The sequence below is a fragment of the Mus musculus genome, chromosome 10, assembly GCF_000001635.26.
Source record: "Mus musculus strain C57BL/6J chromosome 10, GRCm38.p6 C57BL/6J".
Lineage (NCBI taxonomy): Eukaryota > Metazoa > Chordata > Mammalia > Rodentia > Muridae > Mus > Mus musculus.
The window spans coordinates 102,728,369-102,738,107 of NC_000076.6; positions in this window are offsets into that span (position 1 = coordinate 102,728,369).

The following is a 9,739-nucleotide window of genomic DNA, read 5'->3' on the forward strand; positions in this document are numbered from 1 at the left end:
AGACTATGCTGGGGCCCGGCAAACACAGAAGTGGTTGCTCACAGTCAGCTATTGGATGGATCACAGGGCCTCCAATGGAGGAGCTAGAGAATGTACCCAAGGAGCTGAAGGGATCTGCAATCCTATAGGTGGAACAACAGTATGAACTAACCAATACCCCCGTGGGGCTCCTGTCTCTAGCTGCATATGAATCTGCAGATGGCCTAGTCGGCCATCAGTGGAAAGAGAGGCCCATTGGTCATGCAAACTTTATTGCCTCAGTAGAGGGGAATGCCAGTGCCAAGAAGTGGGAGTGCGTGGGTGGTGGAGTGGGTGGGGGAGCGTGTGCGGGACTTTTGGGATAGCATTGGAAATGTAAAAAAAATAAATACCCCCCCAAAAAAAAACTCACAGAAAAAAAAAAAAAGGAAGACTTCTTTGAGAACTTGCTGGGTTATGTGAAGAATACTCTAATTTAGAGAATAACCATGTCAATCCCCCATTCTACTTTCAATCCACGCAAGCAACACTGCAACGCAAGGAGATATGTTATTTAACTCACCTAACACATGTGTTGAATGTAATGATGAATACTAGGAAGACTATAGAAGGAGTAAGTCCTAAGGAATAGAGAACTATAAGAAGGTTAACCACTGAGAAAGAGGTAGGAGACTTTGATATTATTTAATTCACTTTATGTATTCATGGGGCAAAGTTTACTACTGCATCACAAGTGTGATGGACAGGGATCATGTATGTGTAACTAATACCTCTAGTTTGTTCAACATTAAAAAAGTCAATAAACACATATGAATTGTAAAGAAAATTGTTGTAACTTCCAAATGATTTAACCCATAATTAAATCTCAAAGGTGAGGTTTCATGTGTGGGCCTGGAAACCTTTGCCTCTCAAACATTAATTAAGGAATTTCCCTGACTTTACTAGAAGTCTTTACCTGCAAAAAGTTTAGTTCTGTGGCCAACAACAAATACTTCAACATACACAGGTTACTAAAACTATTGCAACAGCTTGCGCTAGTTTCTCTGTTAAAAGTGTTACATAAGTCATGCCTTCTGCCCTCAGGAATACTGAAATCAAAGTAGGAATGAAAATGACTCAGATTTCATTTTGACTTTCTTGTTGGGCAAGCTATTAGAACTACTGTGTCAGCAGTATAGGCGCAAAGTAAACAGGGTTTGGTGATGTTAAAGGCTTAAAGTGGTACTCTCATGATAAGCTATACATGTTAATATATTATATATGAAATAAAATTATACATAGAACATAAACACACATAAACACACATTATATATAGACTTCTAAGTTTGCTTATAGATTACGAAGGTGGTTGAAGTAAGTGTTCAAAACTAGCTATTTAGAACAGATTATGTATAAAGAAATAGAAATTTCAATTATGCATTATACTTTTTGTCTGTAACACATAAAGGTTATTGTAAAAGAATATGATTTATGACATAATAAGGAATTATGCTGGTCTTGGAATGTGAGAACAGGGACTAGAATATTTTCTAAGTAAATTCACTTTTCTTCCTTTTTTAAAAATTATCTTTAATCATTTTTTTACAGTCCAGTTGTTATGCCCCTCTTGGTCTGCCTTCTGATAGTTCCTCATTCCCTTCCTCCTCCCCTGTCTCCAAGAGGATGTCCCCCAACCCCACCCCATCTCACTAGGTCTCTGCACTCCCTGGGGCCTCAAGTCTCTCAAGGGTTAGGTGAGTCTTTTCTCACTGAAGCTGGATCAGGCAGTCCTCTGCTGTATATATGTTGGAGTCCTCAGACCATCTCTTGTATGCTGCCTGCTTGGTGGCTCAGTGTCTGAGAGATCTCTGGAGGTTGAGGTCCAGGTTAGTTGAGACTGATGGTCATCCTATCGAGTCTCACACCTTAACTTCTTCCAGTCTTTTCCTAATTCAACTATCTGCATCTGTCTCTCAGTAAGCTGCTTGTTGGGCATCTCAGAGGGCTGTCATTCTAAATTAAAATGACTACTTAACCTAGTAAGCTTGTTAGGTTTCCAGAACCAGGCCAGTTTACATCTAATCAGACAGCTGTTGGTTGCCACCGACGTGTGAGTGCCACGTAGTCACCTTTATGTATATCTTCCAATGCTGGTAATTGTTGTGAGCCATGGGTATCACAGCTTGGGTCAGACTTTTTAATTCATTCTCAATCTCGACAGATTGCATAGTATTTTCTGGAACTGTGGAAACCGCACTACCAGCACAGAAACAGTTCAAATCATCTAGTTCTATATGTGGTGTTCTCAGCAATAGGGGCCCAGCCATCAGTCTCTGAAAAACAACCAAGGGGTTCATCAATAATCTACATTAAAAGGTTTCCTATGCCTGGGACTGGGATTTTTGTTACTTGATGGTTCTTATGGGGAGCACTGTTGTCAAGCCATAGTGACAATTTCCTTCCTTTAATATACACATATAATGCATTTGGTATATTTAATACAGCACTCGTATGCATGCTTTTTATATAATTGTAGGTAAATATTTACAATATGGTTTCTTCTGGCTTTAGCAAACAACCCAGGAATACCATTATACACTCATAGGTAGGTTTAGCTACCACGCGTCAAAAAAGAAGCGTCTCTTTACAGAGAACGAAGACCATCACAGAAAAACACAACTGGAAGTATCCAGTTAAGACCCTTTATGAGTTGTTGAATGCAAGCAGAGAACGAAGACCATCACAGAAAAACACAACTGGAAGTACCCAGTTAAGACCCTTTATGAGTTGTTGAATGCAAGCAGAGAACGAAGACCATCACAGAAAAACACAACTGGGAGTTTCCAGTTAAGACCCTTTATGAGTTGTTGAACGCAACGCTCAGCCCCGAAGCCACATGCAGAGAGCAATGAGGAGCACAGCCTCTATTTGCATCTAATTCACAGTTTCTGCATCTATGATTCAGAGTACACTGAAAGTCAGGGCAGAAAAAGTGTAAGAGCCAGAAGACCAGGGAGTCTGCTGTGAAACAGTCTCTCCTAGAAACGCTGCATAAGCAAGACCAGAACAGTATTGATGGACATGTTAATACAGGAGGGGAAATTTCCCAAGGCCCCACAGCAAACCAAAGAACTCCAGGTATCCAGTTCCTGTTCAGAGAAGGAGAATTAGCCTCTTCCAGTGCTAAGCCCTCTTTTTAGTTGTTGTTGAACAGAAAGGTCAGCCCAAAAACCACATACACACAAACAATAAAAATGGACTCAGCAAGTTGCTTTTTTTTTTTAGTTTTTGTGCATGTGCATGCATAACATATACACATACATACATACATGAATGTATTAAGGATAATCAAAAAATAAAGTTCTATCTACTTGTGGGGGCATGGGTGCAAAGGAGGGTGTATGGATGCAGGTACAAGGGAGAAAGGGAGTGGAGAAATGATATTGTTTTTATATTTTTTCATAAAATAATATTTTAAAATTAGTTACTAAAATACATATCTAAACCAAATAATTTTAATGTATCATAAAGCAATTTCTTGTATCTCTGTACCATATCAAGACCCATAGACATCAGAATTTTAGTGCTTCTATGAGTATAGAATTTTTATTTTTTTATCTTTTATTTTATTTTTTATTTTTTATTTTTTTATTTTTTATTTTTATTTTATTTATACAAAATCTTATTTTGTAAGGAAGAGATCTCAATAAAAATAACTAAATCTTTAATGTGTATGAACTTTCTTCTTTATTAAGTATTTTAAGAAGTTCAACCGTGTTTTATCACAAATTGTCACATCAGTTCTATAAGGATGAAAACGGAGATGTAGCAATGAAAAGGGAGCCCCAGGGTCGATGGTGCTGAAATGTGTGTGCTTCTAATATTCGGCATTCTAACGCTGTTACCAAGGTGAGGTTCAAATATTTTGTTTTGTTATACAAAGATCTGTATTTAATTTGCCTGTTTCAACATCTAGTGCCACCTAAGATGGAAAAGTTGTATAAGAATTCTCCTATTCCAAGATATACAGACTTTTGACAGGGGAAGGAAACAGGGTCACTCTTTTCATTGTGTAGACATAATCCGTTTTATAAAGAAGGATCTTGGCTGCTGTGTTCAGGTGTCTTTGGAGTCTGTGCTTTGCTTCCTCAGCAAATCAGAACAAAAGAGAAGAAAACAGGTTTTTTTTTTTTTTTTTTTTTTTTTTTTTTTAGCTATCATGCTGTGCTGCAGATAGTTGAAGTGAAATATTGCGTAATAAATTGTTTTTGGCAACGCAGTTTCCTCCCTAGAACTGGATATCAAAATGTGGTTCCCATTTTTCCACGAGTGTGTTAGAAGTTCCATTCTGTGTGACGTCGGAGATGCTGATCCAGGATGTGGACTAGGAAGGACCAGGTCACAGTGATAGTACCCCACAGTTAGACATGCTAGTGTATTGCTCACTTTGCTAGTGAGAACTTTATTTAAAATGAATATCTGCCACGAATACTGTTATGTCATCATTATGATTTGTGGGTTTTTTTCCTCCAATTTATTGAATAATCCAATAATCCAATTTACATAATCCAATGAGGTTTAGTCCAAACAAACTGTACTTTAAAATTAGTTATTTGGGGGAGACATACAAAGGTGAACAAGAAAAATAGCACTGAGAGAAGTTAGAAGATACAGTGTTAAGCAAACCTCAACTTTCTTTTTTTTTTTTTTTTTTTTTTTTTTTTCCATTTTTTATTAGGTATTTAGCTCATTTACATTTCCAATGCTATACCAAAAGTCCCCCTTACCCACCCACCCCCACTCCCCTACCCACCCACTCCCCCCCTTTGGCCCTGGCGTTCCCCTGTACCGGGGCACACAAAGTCTGCGTGTCCAATGGGCCTCTCTTTCCAGTGATGGCCGACTAGGCCATCTTTTGATACATATGCAGCTAGAGTCAAGAGCTCAGGGGTACTGGTTAGTTCATAATGTTGTTCCACCTATAGGGTTGAAGATCCCTTTAGCTCCTTGGGTACTTTCTCTAGCTCCTCCATTGGGAGCCCTGTGATCCATCCATTAGCTGACTGTGAGCATCCACTTCTGTGTTTGCTAGGCCCCGGCATAGTCTCACAAGAGACAGCTACATCTGGGTCCTTTCGATAAAATCTTGCTAGTATATGTAATGGTGTCAGCGTTTGGATGCTGATTATGGGGTGGATCCCTGGATATGGCAGTCTCTACATGGTCCATCCTTTCATCTCAGCTCCAAACTTTAAAATTAGTTATTTGGGGGAGACATACAAAGGTGAACAAGAAAAATAGCACTGAGAGAAGTTAGAAGATACAGTGTTAAGCAAACCTCAACTTTCAAACTTTGGCAATCCTGAATCCGAACAAAGCTCTAAAGTCATCCTGACACATAAAAAGCTTTAGAACTTTTAGTAACCAGGCTGTGCTCTCGGACGTAACGGCACTGTTCTATCCAGCTATTTACATCTGAATTCACTAATAGTTTTATCTCTATCTTTAAACTATCATTAATTTTAAGTAGATAATTTGAAGTGTCTGAATATTACTTCAAGTGGAATAATACTCAAAAACACAGAGAACTGCTTTAATAATGCTAACAGCCCTAGGTATTCAAGTTTATTTATTTTAGAATGATACTGGATTAAAGTTGGTTAATAAAACACCCACATACTGGTGAACTGGAGACAACCATGATCAGAATGCCCTAGGCTGAGTACTCAAACCTGCAAACCTTGTAGGAGCCATGGACAGAGGAGTGTACTGTGCCTGGGAATCTGGCTTGTCGACAATTGTCAGAGTTCAGTTTTCAAGAAGGAGCCAGTATTCCATCCTCCTTAATGAGAATAGTGCTTTAGAAAACCATTGTCTTAGATATCCACTGAGCTTAGCTGGCTTTTTGCTTCTCTGAAGTAAGTTTCCCTATTGGGTTGCCCACTTCTTTATTTACCTGGCTGCTTTTTAACCATTTACAAGACTCAAAACAAACTCTGTGATGAACATGTCATGGTAGGATGATGTGTTTTTCCTAGAGTGTGTTTGCATTTCCTTCTGCAGATGCCTACCGTTATCAGCAAAATATAATTCCCTTAACATAACTGGGGTTTTAACTTGGACGTGGGAAGTGTACTCCATCTCTACTTGGAAGTTTTGCACATATATTTTACCAGTGCTCTCAGGTAAACTTTGAAAACATTTTTAATTTGTGTGTGTTTAAAGATTTGACAATCTCTTCTCAACAGTCTGACCTTTCGATTCTTTCCTACAGCAATGGTAGGCACTATAAAAGAATAGGACCTCAGCCAGGATCCTGTTTTTATGGATTTTGAGGAGGGGGTGTTCTTTGGATATTTGACCCTATTTAATCTGTCTCAGTTAAAATAATAGACCAAATTTTTATTACAGCTATGCAAAGCAGGACCCTAGAACAGACATGTAATATATAATTAATGAAAATCCATGCTGCTAATGGTAGTTTAAGTGGTCAATGGGATTCCCTGGGGATCCTGAGAAAGTACACAGAAAGCCTGCACGCTGTTCATGCTCTGGATTCAAGATGAACGCCATCTTTGCCTATTACTCATGCTATGGCTTCTCTCTCCCTCCTCCCCCCTCCCTCCTCCTTCCCCTCCCCCTCCTACCCCCTCCATCTTCATCCCCTTTCCTCTCTCTCCCCCTCCCCCTTCCCTCCCTCTCCCTCTCCTCTCCCTCTCTCTGTCTCTCTGTCTGTCTCTCTCTGTCTCTATCTCTGTCTGTCTGTCTCTCTCTCTTTCTCTCTCTCTCTCTCTCTCTCTCTCTCTCTGTGTGTGTGTGTGTGTGTGTGTGTGTGTGTGTGTATGTGTGTTTCTGTCTCTTCTCCTCCTATACACATGTGTAATATGTGTAAATATCTACTTTATTGGTATGGATGAAATTCAAACACAAAAGCAGGCAATGTCATATACAATGGCCAGCAACACTACGGCAGAAGTTATTACTGGTTATGGTGTTGCAATAAAGAAATGACCAGGACTAGACATAACTTGTAGCAAGATGGTTAGTAAGGAGTCCAGCTGTGCCTATTTAGGATCGATCTAATCGAGGTGTGGTGCCATCTAGTGGCAAATTTCTCTCTATCAAAAATGCTAATGAAGCCAATTCTAGGCTCTTGAGTTAAGAACTAATTTTTCTTTGCATCTCAGGAAGCCTGGAGTCTTTCCTCAGCACCTTTGAGGAGTCTTTTTAGGGAAGTAACACAGCAAAGACCTCTCAATGCTCTCTGGCAGGTTCTCTCAGCTTTTTGTCTGATGCTTGCCCCAGAGTGGTGTCAGGGGATTTCCCTTGCTTCTTATTTCAGACTGAGTTTCAGTAAACTGGGTGTAGTACCAGTTCTGTAGCACTTCAAACGGGAAAATCCTGGCAAGGATCATCTTGTCATAGCTGCAGCATTTGGGGAGTTTGCTAGGAGTATAGAAACAGGATTTTGTGCATGCCTTCTAGTCCCATTTGCATGCCTATAAACTGAGCAGATTCCAAGGGGCCCCTTCCTTGACACCACACTAAACACACCAATAGAAGCCCGCAGGGTAGTTGCTTGCCTGGTTATTTGTATTAAAAGGAGCTGGTGAGGAAGGAGGGGTGAGGCATCCTCTAACTGGCACTTACACTCCTTCAAATTTTTATTGAGACTTCAGATACTTTCCTTTTATGTGTCCATCTGCTGCTTCTACCTTTTATATTCTTTCAGAGAAAAAATAGTTTGTCTCTCTGTTGTCTAGGTAGGGGTCTTACCACCATTTGGAATCTGCTTAATCTTGTCCCCTAACAATCACTGCTTTCTGAAGAAATCAAAAGGTATTGGAATATGGAGAGTCTTCCATCAGTTAAAGTAAAAGATAGCAGATTCCTAAGAATTCCTATACCATGACAGAGGTAGGGTGAAAACTAGTAGGTAGGTAGTGTGGAAACTAGTTATATTGAACTATAACCTTGATGCATTAGTTTTACTGCTCCAGGTCTCTTGTTGACAGAGCGTTTTTACTTTCTGGTATCAGTGACACGTCTATGCTGCTATGATACCTTGCTCACATGTCTATCACTAGCAGCTCTGGGAACACTTCTGAGCCAGTGAATGCATCTGATGTGCCATTACAATAACTCACACATTCATATTTGATGAATATTTGCTATGAAGAATCCTCTTTTGCACTAGAGCTTTGTAACTGTATTGGGTGTTTTTATCAACTGTATAAGCAGGCTTCAGAAGTGTACTGGCTGGTTTTGTGTGTCAACTTGACACAGTAATTTGGAAGTGTAAGCTGAATAAACCCTTTCCTCTCCAACTTTCTTCTTGGTCATGATGTTTTGTCCAGGAATAGAAATCCTGACTAAGACAATTTGATACCAGCATAGTGGGATATTCCTGTGACAACCTGAACATGTTTTGGGGAGAATTGTGGAAGCACTTTGGACCTTTCGTCCAGAAGATTCATTTGGTGTTAAGAGCTCTGTAGGATGTTGTGTAGGAGCAGGCAAGATAATGTTGAAGAAAGAAAGTATTTTAGTGGTGCCCACAGTTAAGAGACTTTAAATTTTTAAAAGGCTTTGAATTTTAAAAGATATTGGATATTTTAAAAGGATTGAACTTTTAATATGTAAAGACTGTTGGACTTTTAAAGTTATTTAGATCTTGGGGATGAAAAAGAAAATAAGGGTTGAGACTTAAGAGTGATTTGTTTGTGTGTCAAGTTGACAAGGGGTCAGTTGTACTGGCTGGTTTTGTGTGTCAACTTGACACAGGCTGGAGTTATCACAGAGAGAGGAGCTTCAGTTGAGGAAATGCCTCCATGAGATCCAGCTGTGAGGCATTTTCTCAACTGGTGATCAAAGTGGGAGGGCCCATTCTGGGTGGTGCCATCCCTAGGCTTGAAGTCTTACTTCTATAAGAGAACAAGCTGAGCAAGCCAGGGGAAACAAGATTGTAAGAAACATCCCTCCATGGCCTCTGCATCAGCTCCTGTATTCTGACCTGCTTGAATTCCACTCCTGACTTCCTTTGGTGATGACCAGCAGTGTGGAAGTGTAAGCTGAATAAACCCTTTCCTCCCCAACTTGCTTCTCGGTCATGATGGTTTCCCCAGGAATAGAAACCATTACTAAGACAACAAGTGTACAGCCTTTATAATAAAATATAAAACCTTGTTCCCCATAAAGTTTTTTATTTAGATTAAAGTTCTTGAAATTCTTAGTAATTCCTGTCTTGAGTTTCATGTCAAACCTGGGAGATGATGTGGTACAGACTGAGTGGTGTTGGTTCAAGGGTGGACTCAGGGCTATAGGGTTGATACTGGAATTAAGCAACTGAAAAGGAGGCAGAACATATAGTTGCAAATGACAGGAAAAACAGGGCACTCTGTGTCCCTTCAATGGCCAATGTGATCTGAAGCCACATTAATAACTATGGTATAAAATATATCTGGTGGTAGCTGTGTCCTTGGCTATAATAAAAGTGATTCAACTTCTGAGCATGTGATTCAACATTGTCACCATGGGAAGAATAGAACTGGGCATTCCATTGCCAGAGCATATCATGGAGCATGTACACAAAAACTAACTCTTCCACTTGGGGAATCCACAGGACTGTTAATGCCAATGCATATATAGAATGTTAGGGCATCTTTCACAAAATGGAAAAAGTCTTCATAGTACAATAGAACACTTCAAGAACCGACTGGGATTCTTCAATAAATGTGGGAGACTGGCTTAGTGCAGCGATGTTGGAAATCAAATATTCACA